This window comes from Leuresthes tenuis, unplaced genomic scaffold (assembly GCF_036924035.1).
Source record: "Leuresthes tenuis unplaced genomic scaffold, fLeuTen1.0.hap1 SCAF_5, whole genome shotgun sequence".
NCBI lineage: Eukaryota > Metazoa > Chordata > Actinopteri > Atheriniformes > Atherinopsidae > Leuresthes > Leuresthes tenuis.
Window position 1 is genome coordinate 32,101,194 of NW_027325359.1, and position 13,293 is coordinate 32,114,486.

The following is a 13,293-nucleotide window of genomic DNA, read 5'->3' on the forward strand; positions in this document are numbered from 1 at the left end:
TAGTTATTACACAGGGTACATGTATTTGTCCTTTTGACTCGTTAAATTATGTGCGTTGAAACTATATTTGGTCGTCAGAGCAGCGTTTAATGCCTGTTCATGCAGATTCGCACTTACATGTCTTACTTCAGGTTTTCTAATAGATATGAAGACATTAAGCTTTTAATCTCTTCGGACTGACTGCGCGCTTTGTCACCTGATCTCCGACACCGCGTCCTAAAATAACATAAATAAAATAACGTTTAAGGTAACGATCATCTGCGTCACTTGTAAGCAGCCCATTAAAACAGATTTTAAGCCGCCTGGGCTGCAGCTGCTCTTCCTTTTTATGTTCAAAGAATCGACAGACGTAAAATAATGACTGACCAACAACTCGTGTCGCAGAGTGCATCACACTGTAGCCAGAGTCTTTATTATCTGAAAACGAAACCTTGGGAAGAGGGACATTGTTTTAGTTTCGTTTTTAGGCGGTAGCTGATCCTGTGCCACTGCTGCAGGGGCACAATGAGGAGAGGAGAGGTTGATTTCGATGGCTTGTTATTACTGATTAACTAGCCACACTGATTATATGTTTCTAAGATAAATAGAATAGAGACATGTCGTACCAGCTAATGATGATCATTGCTAAAGACCTATGGAAAATTGTTGTGCCACGCTGCCATCCCCACTGAATTATCTGCTTATAAATTCAGACAAAACTTAAGTTTTTGTCTTTGGACCTGAGCGCTTCAGGAGGAAACTGTCTAGTTATACAGTTAGTCGAGATGGCATTACCTTGGCTTCTTATACAACAGCGAGAAACCTTGGAGTTATTTCTTACCAGAACCTGTCCTTTGACTCACATATAAAACAGGTTTCTAGGACTGCCTTCTTTCACCTTTGTAATATAGTCAAAAATTTAGACACAACCTGTCTCAGAGTGATGTAGAAAAACTGCTCTATGCATTTGTTAATTCAAGTGTGGAGTACTGTAATTCTTTATTATTGGGCTGGCCCACAAATTCTCTGAAAATCCTCCAGCTGATCCAAAATGCTGCAGCCAGAGTTCTGATTAGAACTAACAGCAGAGACCATATTTCTCCAGTTTTAGCTTCTCTTCATTGGCTTATTATCAGGCGAATCTGTGGAATCCCAAGATCCGACCGTGCAATGCTCAGAGAAACTTTGAAAAAGCCCAGAGCTACATCTCAGACTCTACAGGCCTCAGTTAGCATGTTAAAGGTTAAAGTTCATGACAGCACAATTAGAAAAAGACTGAACAAGGATGGCTTGTTTGGAAGGGCTGCAGGAGAAAGCCTCTTCTCTCTAAAAAGAACATGGCAGCACAGCTTAGGTTTGCAAAGCTGCATCTGAACAAAGCACAAGACTTCTGGAACAATGTCCTTTGGACAGACCAGACCAAAGTGGAGATGTTTGGTCTTAATGCACAGCAGCACGTTTGGAGAAAACCAAACACAGCATATCAGCACAAACACCTCATACCAGCTGTCAAGCACGGTGGTGGAGGGCTGATGATCTGGGCTTGTTCTGCAGCCACAGGACCTGGGCACCTTGCAGTCATTGAGTCCACCATGAACTCCTCTGGATACCAAAGTATTCTAGAGTCAAATGTGAGGCCATCTGTCCCACAGCTAAAGCTGGGCTGAAACTGGTTCATCAACAGGACAATGATCCCAAACACAGCAGCAGATCTACAGCAGAATGTGTGAAAAAGAAAAGAATCAAGGTGTTGCAACGGTCCAGTCAAAGTCCAGACCTCAGCCTGACTGAAATGCTGTGAAGAGAGCTGTGCATAAACCAATGCTGCAAACCTCAATGAGCTGAAGCAATTTTGGAAAGAAGAGTGGGCCAAGATTCCTCCACAGCCATGTGAGAGACTGATAACGTCACACAGTTTAATTTACTAAAGTAAATAGAACAGCTAAGAATTACCAAAGGTATTTTCCTGGCTCATATTGGCTGTTTTATCAAATTGTAATAGTGAACTGAACTGATTCAGAATTTAATTCGAAGAAGTCAGAGTACATAAGTAACATTCATTGGATTTATTTCAAAGGTGTTTATATCATTACATGTTGGCTACACCGTAGCATCGTGCTTGATGCTATCATCTTATTTGCCTCCTGAAATGTGAAACCCTGAGTCCCTCTGCAGTATATGAAAAGAATTTATCAGCTATTTACATTGCATGGATTTTTCTAAATTTAGTCTCATAAATCATTTGTCATTGCAACCTTACTTGGCCAGTTCGTCTGCCTCATTATTTGCCCTGTAAGCAAAGTAGATCATTTATAAGGAGAAGAGGAGAAGCCTCATAGTGTGGTAGAAGACCAGTGAAGTTACTGCTTGTGGTGAGGTTCACAACTATTAAGACAAATAGCATTTACATGTTTCCTAGATAAATTAAGAGTATCAAGTGTTAGACATACTTGAATTTAATGCATCCTATTTTTCACATAACTTGAAACAAAAAGATTTCTTGTGATTTTTATATAAAGTAAGCAGAGTTACAGTTTTAACAGTTAATTTTTGGTTGTTTATTTTGCTGACTAAAACATGTTTTTTTAACAGGGTGGTGGAGCAAAAACATTCTTCTTACATAAGGAAAAGGTAAGGTGTGTAATAGAGCTTTTTTTATTTTTAATCCATAGATATGTGTATTTAATCAGGGGCCAAATGTGTACATCTCCAATTTCCAAATCCTTAAAAATAAAAAGGCATATAAAGTAGGAACCACAAGCTCATTACCTAAGCTGAATGCTAATTCTAATAAGAGATTGCTTGCTGCAGATCAGTTAACTGTACAGTTAAAGAACAAGCCCATAGCTTCTGGTCAATGACAGCAACAGAACACTTCTGTGAGTAAGAAACTTCTTGGACTGTTGTTATGTGACTTGATACAGACATACGCTACCACCATGAGTACGGACGCGGAGATGGCCTTATATGGCAAAGCTGCCATTTACCTTCGTAAGCCAGAGAAGGAGAGGATTGAGGCTCAAACTGCACCATTTGACGCCAAAAGCGCCTGCTATGTGGCTGATGCCAAAGAGCTGTACTTGAAGGCAACGATCCTCAAGAAAGATGGTGGCAAAGTCACCGTCAAAGTCTTGATCAACGATGAGGTTGGTACAGTAAAGTCACATTCAACTGGGAGTTAATCGTGATCCCTTCTAACCGTGACGGATTTCCTGTTGTAGGAGAGGACAGTTAAAGAGGATGACATCTCCCCAATGAACCCTCCCAAATTTGACAAAATTGAGGACATGGCCATGATGACCCATCTCAATGAAGCCTCTGTGCTGTATAATCTCAAAGAGCGTTATGCAGCATGGATGATCTACGTAAGATGAACTCACTAAAGAGCAAACAGAAACATTGAGAGTCACTATAGTTGAATCTTAAACACTATTAACTTAAAATGTCGATTATTTCTTTCAGACCTACTCTGGGTTGTTTTGTGCAACTGTGAACCCCTACAAGTGGCTCCCAGTGTACGATTCTGAAGTTGTCTCTGCCTACAGAGGCAAGAAGCGTATGGAGGCTCCACCCCACATCTTCTCTGTCTCTGACAACGCTTATCAGTTCATGCTCACTGGTATGTCCTGAACATGAAAGAATTTGTTCATACAGAATTTGGTGGTTTTGGCTGACATGCATAGTGAATATCTCCATTTCTCATTTTAACAGACAGGGAAAACCAGTCTGTCCTGATCACGTAAGTCTCACATTCGTTGACTTTATTCATATTAACTGAATATCCTGATCAAATACTAACAAGTCTGTGTCTATACCCAGAGGAGAATCTGGTGCTGGAAAGACTGTGAACACGAAACGTGTCATCCAGTACTTTGCCACCATCTCTGTTGGCGGAGATAGTAAGAAGAAGGAAGGAAGTTTCAAGGTGTGTTATGACAACATTTCTGAAAATACAGAATACTTGCAGATGAAAATCTTTTTCTGATGTAATTTCTTTAAAACTGGATTATAGGGGTCACTGGAGGATCAGATCATTGCAGCCAATCCCCTGCTGGAGGCTTATGGTAATGCCAAAACTGTGAGGAATGACAACTCTTCACGTTTCGTAAGTATGAAATTGTTTCTCCATGTTGCTAAACATTTCCCATGTGGATGGACTTTTAACGATTCCTTTGTTCCAAACAGGGTAAATTCATCAGAATTCATTTCGGCACAACCGGCAAACTGGCCAGTGCTGATATTGAGACATGTAAGTAGTCATGTAATAATGAAGCTGAATCTATTTAACACAGTCTTAAAGGAGCAAAACATGAGACTAATGATCAACATTTACAGATCTGCTGGAGAAGTCTAGAGTGACATTCCAGCTTCCTGATGAGAGAGGCTACCACATCTTCTACCAGATGATGACAGCCCACAAACCTGAGCTGATTGGTAAGCAGACTGAGTTTTTGCCGTGTCAAATGGAATCTCAGTCATCCTATAAAACAACGTGTTGACCATTTCACCCTTTTTGATTGTTAGATCTGGCACTCATCTCAACCAACCCCTATGACTTCCCCATGTGCAGCATGGGTCAGATCACTGTAGCCAGCATTGATGACAAAGTTGAGCTGGAAGCCACTGATGTGAGTGATCTTCTTCATTCAAGCATCAGTTATATTGTGGAAGTTGACTGGTGCATTGTAATTGCCTTTTTAGGACCATGTCCTGAAATGATTGTCTTTCACACGGATCATTCTTTTCAACAGAATGCCATTGATATCCTGGGCTTCACTAATGAAGAGAAGTTGAGCATCTACAGGATGACTGGTGCTGTTCTTCACCATGGTAACATGAAGTTCAAGCAGAAGCAGCGTGAGGAACAGGCTGAGCCAGATGGCACAGAAGGTGAGTACATGTGGGATATCTGCTCTGAATATTTGCAACCACATTAGTATATGTTCATAACAGACAATCACTGTGTCATTCTGTATGCACTTACTATAAATGTTTACTATAAAATGTTTTTAGAGGCCGACAAGGTTGCTTACTTGTTGGGTCTGAACTCCGCTGACATGCTGAAGGCTCTGTGCTATCCCAGAGTGAAGGTCGGAAATGAGTTTGTCACCAAGGGACAGACAGTGCCTCAGGTAAACAGGAGCAACTCATGTCAATAATGCCATTATTTAGTAAAATGTTACTGATGCTACTTCCATATGGATAAAACATTCAACTTTAGTAGATAACAGGAATGTCAGTTTTCAGAGATGCTGTTTTTAATATAAACTACATATGTTGTGAATCTCACAAGCCTGGAAGCAGATTCGGTGATCTATCTGTTTACAAAACAGTTGGCCGGCATTCATCAAGTCATGGTCTTGTTTTACTTTAGGTGAATAACGCTGTCACTGCCCTGGCCAAGTCAATCTATGAGAGGATGTTCTTGTGGATGGTCATCCGTATCAACCAGATGTTGGACACTAAGCAGCAAAGAAACTACTTCATTGGTGTCCTGGACATTGCTGGCTTTGAAATCTTTGATGTAGGCCTAATTCCTCTAATTCAACATCCAATACTTTTCATGACAGTGGGTTTTCTAACTAAAATGAATGATTTGTCCATTCATAGTTCAACACCTTGGAGCAGCTGTGCATCAACTTCACCAATGAGAAACTGCAGCAGTTCTTCAACCACACCATGTTTGTCCTGGAGCAAGAGGAGTACAAGAAGGAGGGTATTGTCTGGGAGTTCATTGACTTTGGTATGGACTTGGCTGCCTGCATTGAGCTGATTGAAAAGGTATACTTTAAGCTCATAATTCTATATTGTGAAGGTATTGCTAGAGCGTGACAGAGGGGTACTGTTGATTCATGACACACCTTATCTCTTTCTCCTTTAATCAAGCCCATGGGCATCTTCTCCATCCTTGAAGAGGAGTGCATGTTCCCCAAGGCTACTGACACTTCCTTCAAGAACAAGCTGTATGACCAGCATCTTGGCAAGAACAAAGCCTTTGAGAAGCCAAAGCCTGCAAAGGGCAAGGCTGAGGCCCACTTCTCCCTGGTGCACTATGCTGGTACTGTAGATTACAACATCACTGGTTGGCTGGACAAGAACAAGGACCCACTGAACGAGTCTGTCCTGGGGCTGTACCAGAAGTCCTCATGCAAACTGCTGGCTCTTCTCTATCCTCCTCCTCCCCCTGAGGGTATGATTTTTGATAACGTAAACTTCACCTGGAAGATTCTACTTACTTTATATTTTTGTGTGTGTTTAATGTAAATTTGAAGTCTCATATTCTAACACAAAGCTTCTAATTGATATCACATTCTGAAATACAGAGGCTGGCAAGAAGGGAGGCAAGAAGAAGGGTGGCTCTATGCAGACTGTGTCTTCACAGTTCAGGGTAAGGTTTGAAAAATACATTAAAAGCCTTTTGATGATCATTTGCATTTTTCTTTGATTTGATGAGAAAAATTCCCTGCTTTGTACATACAACAGGAGAACTTGGGCAAGCTGATGACAAACTTGAGGAGCACCCATCCTCACTTTGTGCGCTGCCTGATTCCCAATGAGTCCAAGACTCCAGGTATGAAAGATATATTCTTTTATCGTCGGTGTGTACTGGTTGGATTCATTTAATTTTGTTTTTGATACTTACCCTTACTGAGAAAATCTTATTCTCCAGGTCTGATGGAGAACTTCCTGGTCATCCACCAGCTCAGGTGTAACGGTGTGCTGGAGGGTATCAGAATCTGCAGGAAAGGTTTCCCCAGCAGAATCCTCTATGGTGACTTCAAGCAGAGGTACAATTTCTATGTTTATTACACTCCTGTTCATGAAAAGCAATAAAAATAAAATGATAACCGAGACCATCAACTCTCTCATAAAAGATACAAGGTATTGAATGCCAGCGTCATCCCTGAGGGCCAGTTCATTGACAACAAGAAGGCCTCAGAGAAGCTGCTTGGATCAATTGATGTCAATCATGACGAGTACAGATTCGGACACACCAAGGTAAGCGCAATTAATAAATCCATTGGCTTTAGTGTACTTACTGACATGATAAGTTTTTCAATAGATATTTTGTTACAAAGAATAATATGTCAAAATCCCTTTTTTTTATCTTTTAGCAACAGTCTATTTTACTGAAAAGTTAGAAGGGAAACAGGAGGGACAGTTCTGAGTCTTTTTGTTGTTTCGTATATATAGCAGACATAAGATGTTTCAATGCTTTGTTTGTTCAGGTGTTCTTCAAGGCTGGTCTGCTGGGTACCCTTGAGGAGATGAGAGATGAAAAGCTGGCAACTTTGGTCACAATGACTCAGGCTCTCGCCCGTGCTTACCTCATGAGGAGGGAGTTTGTCAAGATGATGGAGAGGAGGCATGTGGAAAACAGAAAACTATGAACATACAGTCAGGGTTGAAATGATCAAGTCCATTTGTCTATAACAGAAACTTTGTGTCCACAGGGAGGCCATCTATACCATCCAGTACAACGTGCGCTCATTCATGAATGTGAAACACTGGCCATGGATGAAGGTGTACTACAAGATCAAGCCTCTCCTGAAGAGCGCTGAGACTGAGAAGGAGCTGCAAAATATGAAGGAGAACTATGAGAAGATGACAAACGACTTGGCTGCTGCCTTGGCCAAGAAGAAGGAACTGGAGGAGAAGATGGTGTCTCTTCTGCAGGAGAAGAACGATCTGCAGCTGCAAGTGGCATCTGTGAGTAGAAATCAATCAGGAGCTGTACTTTTTTTTATTGTGTTTGTGGAATGTTAATGTGCAAATCTACTTTTTCAAACGTAAACTAGGAATCAGAGAATCTGTCAGATGCTGAGGAGAGATGTGAGGGACTTATCAAGAGCAAGATTCAGTTGGAGGCCAAACTCAAAGAGACAACTGAGAGACTGGAGGATGAAGAGGAAATCAATGCTGAGCTTACTGCCAAGAAGAGAAAGCTGGAGGATGAATGCTCTGAGCTCAAAAAGGATATTGATGACCTGGAGCTTACCTTGGCCAAAGTGGAAAAGGAGAAACATGCCACTGAGAACAAGGTTTGGACATTTTTAACTGTTTGTGCAGATCAGGTAGAACAGAGTGCTATCAAGTGATAACAACATCTTTCTTGGGCATGTAGGTGAAGAACCTGACTGAGGAGATGGCCTCTCAGGATGAGAGCATTGCTAAACTCACAAAGGAGAAGAAAGCCCTTCAGGAGGCTCATCAGCAGACTCTGGATGACCTGCAGGCTGAGGAAGACAAAGTCAACACACTGACCAAAGCCAAGACCAAGCTTGAGCAGCAAGTTGATGATGTAAGTTTAGAAAGTTACCTGGATTGGCAAAACAAGATTCTTATCGAACCTGATAACAACAATCCCACATTAATTTTCAGCTTGAGGGTTCTCTGGAGCAAGAGAAAAAGCTTCGCATGGACCTTGAGAGAGCCAAGAGAAAGCTGGAAGGTGATCTGAAACTGGCCCAGGAATCCATCATGGATCTGGAGAATGACAAGCAGCAGTCTGATGAGAAAATTAAGAAGTAAGAGCAGATTCTTTTTTTTTTTTTCAAACTCCAGTGGGGTTCTAGACATGCATGAATTCTCACAAAGCACATTCATATTTTCATAGGAAGGACTTTGAAATCAGCCAGCTCCTCAGCAAGATTGAGGATGAGCAGTCAATGGGCGCTCAGCTTCAGAAGAAGATCAAGGAGCTTCAGGTGACTGATCGATTGTGTTGAATCACACAGTAGTCTATATTCAAAGTTCAAAGATTACTGAAGGACAACATATCCACATCCAACAGGCCCGTATTGAGGAGCTGGAGGAGGAGATCGAGGCTGAGCGTGCTGCTCGTGCCAAGGTTGAGAAGCAGAGGGCTGACCTGTCCAGAGAACTCGAGGAGATCAGTGAGAGGTTGGAGGAGGCCGGTGGTGCCACTGCAGCTCAGATTGAGATGAACAAGAAGCGTGAAGCTGAGTTCCAGAAGCTCCGTCGTGACCTTGAGGAGTCTACTCTGCAGCATGAAGCCACTGCTGCAGCTCTGCGCAAGAAGCAGGCTGACAGCGTTGCTGAGCTGGGAGAGCAGATCGACAACCTGCAGCGTGTCAAGCAGAAGCTTGAGAAAGAAAAGAGTGAATACAAGATGGAGATTGATGACCTCTCCAGCAACATGGAGGCCGTTGCTAAAGCAAAGGTACACAATGCATTCATTTGTACTTTATTAAATCAAATAAATCAAGACATGTCTTAGTTTAGGTAAACTCTTACTGATTCCATTTCTGTCCTCCACATTAGGGTAATCTTGAAAAGATGTGCCGTACTCTGGAGGACCAACTTAGCGAAATTAAGACCAAGAATGATGAGAATGTTCGTCAGATCAATGACTTGGGTGGACAGAAAGCCCGTCTCCTCACAGAAAATGGTACGCACAAGACAGAATTTCACTGCAGACAGCGTCAGTGTATGACCACGAAAATGTACACAAACTAATCTCTGGTGACCATTTTCACACAAGGTGAGTTCAGCCGCCAGGTTGAGGAAAAAGAGGCCCTCGTCTCTCAGCTGACTAGAGGCAAACAGGCCTTCGTACAGCAGATTGAGGAGCTGAAGAGGCAGGTTGAGGAGGAGGTCAAGGTAAGACACATTTAAGTGTGTACTGCTCTCACTTGTTTGTCATTTAGAAATTTTATTAATTAATTTTCATGTTTCAACCAGGCTAAGAATGCTCTTGCCCATGGACTGCAATCAGCCCGCCATGACTGTGATCTGCTGAGGGAGCAGTTTGAGGAGGAGCAGGAGGCCAAGGCTGAGCTTCAGCGTGGTATGTCCAAGGCCAACAGTGAGGTGGCTCAGTGGAGAACTAAATATGAAACTGATGCTATCCAGCGCACTGAGGAACTTGAGGAATCCAAGTGAGTAACTCTCAAATCAAACAATAGCTTTTAGTTTAAAACCTCTTGCTAGCATCAGTATGCTTTTATCAAATCTATACACTTTTTCAAATTTGTGAATTAGAGCATCACATTAAAAAAAAAAAAACAGAACTTTTTTTTTTATGTGTTCATTTTAATTTTTAATAAACTAACTGATACGTATATCCACTCAAAGATCAATCTCTCTTTTTTTCATTCAAGGAAAAAGCTGGCCCAGCGTCTTCAGGAGGCTGAGGAACAGATTGAGGCTGTGAACTCTAAGTGTGCTTCCCTGGAGAAGACCAAACAGAGGCTCCAGAGTGAAGTGGAGGACCTCATGATTGATGTGGAGAGAGCCAATGGGCTTGCTGCCAATCTTGACAAAAAGCAGAGGAACTTTGATAAGGTAGCATCTATGGCCTTGGGCGATAAAGATGTAGACCCATGAATTCATTTTCCATGTATCATTAAATAACTCAAGCGTACAAATTGTTTTTATCTAGGTGTTGGCAGAGTGGAAGCAGAAGTATGAGGAGGGTCAGGCAGAGCTTGAGGGAGCTCAGAAAGAGGCTCGTAGTATGAGCACTGAACTGTTCAAGGTGAAGAACTCCTATGAGGAAGCCCTGGATCAGCTGGAGACAATGAAGCGTGAAAACAAGAACCTGCAACGTGAGTTCTGACCAGATGGTGTCTGCTCATGGTGTTATTTTTTGCTTTTACATGTACAGATTAAAAATTATTCAAACATGTCTTTGCAGAGGAGATCTCCGATCTGACTGAACAGATTGGTGAGACTGGCAAGAGCATCCATGAACTGGAGAAGTCCAAGAAGCAGGTGGAGACAGAGAAGTCTGAGATTCAGACAGCTCTTGAGGAGGCTGAGGTAAATTTTTTCGTGCGAGTTCCTCTGAAAAGAAACGTCCAGTTATGCAAACACCCTCTGTAAAATGTTTGTGGACAGAGTAAATACTTTTGTTTTTGATATCGTTAGGGGACTCTGGAGCACGAGGAGTCTAAGATCCTGCGTGTCCAGCTGGAGCTCAACCAGATTAAGGGTGAGGTGGACAGGAAGCTTGCAGAAAAAGATGAGGAGATGGAGCAGATCAAGAGGAACAGCCAGAGGGTGATTGACTCCATGCAGAGCACTCTGGATGCTGAGGTCAGGAGCAGGAACGATGCCCTGAGGATCAAGAAGAAGATGGAGGGAGACCTGAATGAGATGGAGATTCAGCTGAGCCATGCCAATCGCCAGGCTGCTGAGTCCCAGAAACAGCTGAGGAATGTGCAGGCACAGCTCAAGGTATTGTCAGACACAGAGCCGTGGCAGGGACCCAGACGACCTTGTGGTATGTTTGTGACTTAAGTGTTGTTGTTTTTTTCCAGGATGCTCAACTGCACCTTGATGATGCTGTCAGAGCCCAGGACGACATTAAGGAACAAGCTGCTATGGTGGAGCGCAGGAACGGTCTGATGGTGGCTGAAATTGAGGAACTCAGAGCTGCTCTGGAACAGACAGAGAGGAGCCGCAAAGTCGCTGAGCAGGAACTGGTGGACGCCAGCGAGCGTGTTGGACTCCTGCACTCTCAGGTGAATAATCTGACAACTTCTCTGAAATTTCACAACTCTAAACCATTCAAAAAATAATTTGTCTAAATCTGATCTTTTAGAACACAAGCCTTCTGAACACCAAGAAGAAGCTTGAGTCTGACCTGGTTCAGGTCCAGGGTGAAGTGGATGACAGTGTTCAGGAAGCAAGAAATGCCGAGGACAAGGCCAAGAAGGCTATCACTGATGTGAGTTTAAATTCAATTTGTTTTCCCTTAAACTGCTATTAAACTTTGAAAACATTTCATCCTTAAATGTTATCTTTTCTAGGCTGCTATGATGGCTGAGGAGTTAAAGAAGGAGCAGGACACTAGTGCTCACCTGGAGAGGATGAAGAAGAACCTCGAGGTTGCCGTTAAGGACCTGCAGCACCGTCTGGATGAGGCTGAGAACCTGGCCATGAAGGGTGGCAAGAAGCAGCTCCAGAAACTTGAGTCTCGGGTAAGAGGATTATGTTGAGATTTCTGAGGTGGAACAAATCTATAAAAAACATACAAAAACTCCCAGAAACTAATTCACACATTTTTTTTTTATTTTCTGAAGGTTCGTGAGCTGGAGGCAGAGGTTGAGGCTGAGCAGAGACGTGGTGTTGATGCTGTTAAGGGTGTCCGCAAATATGAGAGGAGAGTGAAGGAGCTCACCTATCAGGTAACCACATTAACGCTGACACAAACACTATATATTATTCTAATACCATCCTTGTCTTTACAAAAATGAAACATTCAAATTCCCATTTTCTATTACAGACTGAGGAGGACAAGAAAAACGTTGCCAGGCTGCAGGATCTGGTTGACAAGTTGCAGCTCAAAGTGAAGGCCTATAAGAGGCAGGCTGAGGAGGCGGTAAGGAAAAAAGTTGTTTCATACGACTACTGGATGTATCGCATATGTTGTCGGTCTGCAATTCCTCTACAACGTTAAGCATTTTATTCTGTCATGTATTCCAGGAGGAGCAGGCCAATGTTCACCTGTCCAAGTGCAGGAAGATCCAGCATGAGCTGGAGGAGGCAGAGGAGCGTGCTGACATTGCAGAGTCTCAGGTCAACAAGCTGAGGGCAAAGAGCCGTGACTCTGGCAAGGTAAATATATTTCACTTTAATGAACGTGTAAGTTTGTTAAAGCAGATAGAATTCAGTGTTTAGGCTTTGTTTAAAAACTGTTTGTGTCCTGTTTAATTGATGTACGGTTTGATCTGATCAAACTTAAATCTAAAACAATGTCACAGTCAAACATCACTGATCCATTTCTTTTTCTTTGTTTTTACAGGGAAAGGACTCTGCTGAGTAAAGTACATTGTGTTTCATTACGTTGTATCATATAATATGATGTCATTCATTCTGAAACAATAAAGAATATTGCTGCTCTTACACTGCTGTCTATATTACTATATTTTTCTTTTCCATTCATGAATAATAGCCCAGACTCGAGTCAAAATAATTCAGTAACATTTTAGTTTACATGACCACATAATTCTTGGTCAGAAATACAGATTAGTTTGTTTGGAGAAACACCAAATATTAGAGGAACACATCATAAGGATTTCAACACATTGATTTGAAAATTGTAAAACAATTTACTGAGATAAATGTGGCATCTACAGCTAAGAAACTGGTCCAGATAAGTAATGGAACTGGCAATATGGCAAAAGCAAGGCAAAGAGGAAATGTGTGGCAACGATCTTAACTTAAAAAAAACATATAACAATAAAGAAAAGACAATTACCTGCTCTACTTCAGGGCTCTGATCAGAAAAAATTCAGCCACACTGTTGAACAAAACCAAAAAAATTGTATATAAAGCTGGGAACAC

The 13,293-nt window shown here is 42.0% G+C and overlaps 1 pseudogene; it reads left to right on the top strand.

Annotated features, from left to right (window-relative positions):
• Positions 1-2,325: 2,325 nt before the first annotated feature.
• Positions 2,326-12,852, top strand: LOC140307695 (myosin heavy chain, fast skeletal muscle-like; annotated as a pseudogene).
• Positions 12,853-13,293: the final 441 nt, after the last annotated feature.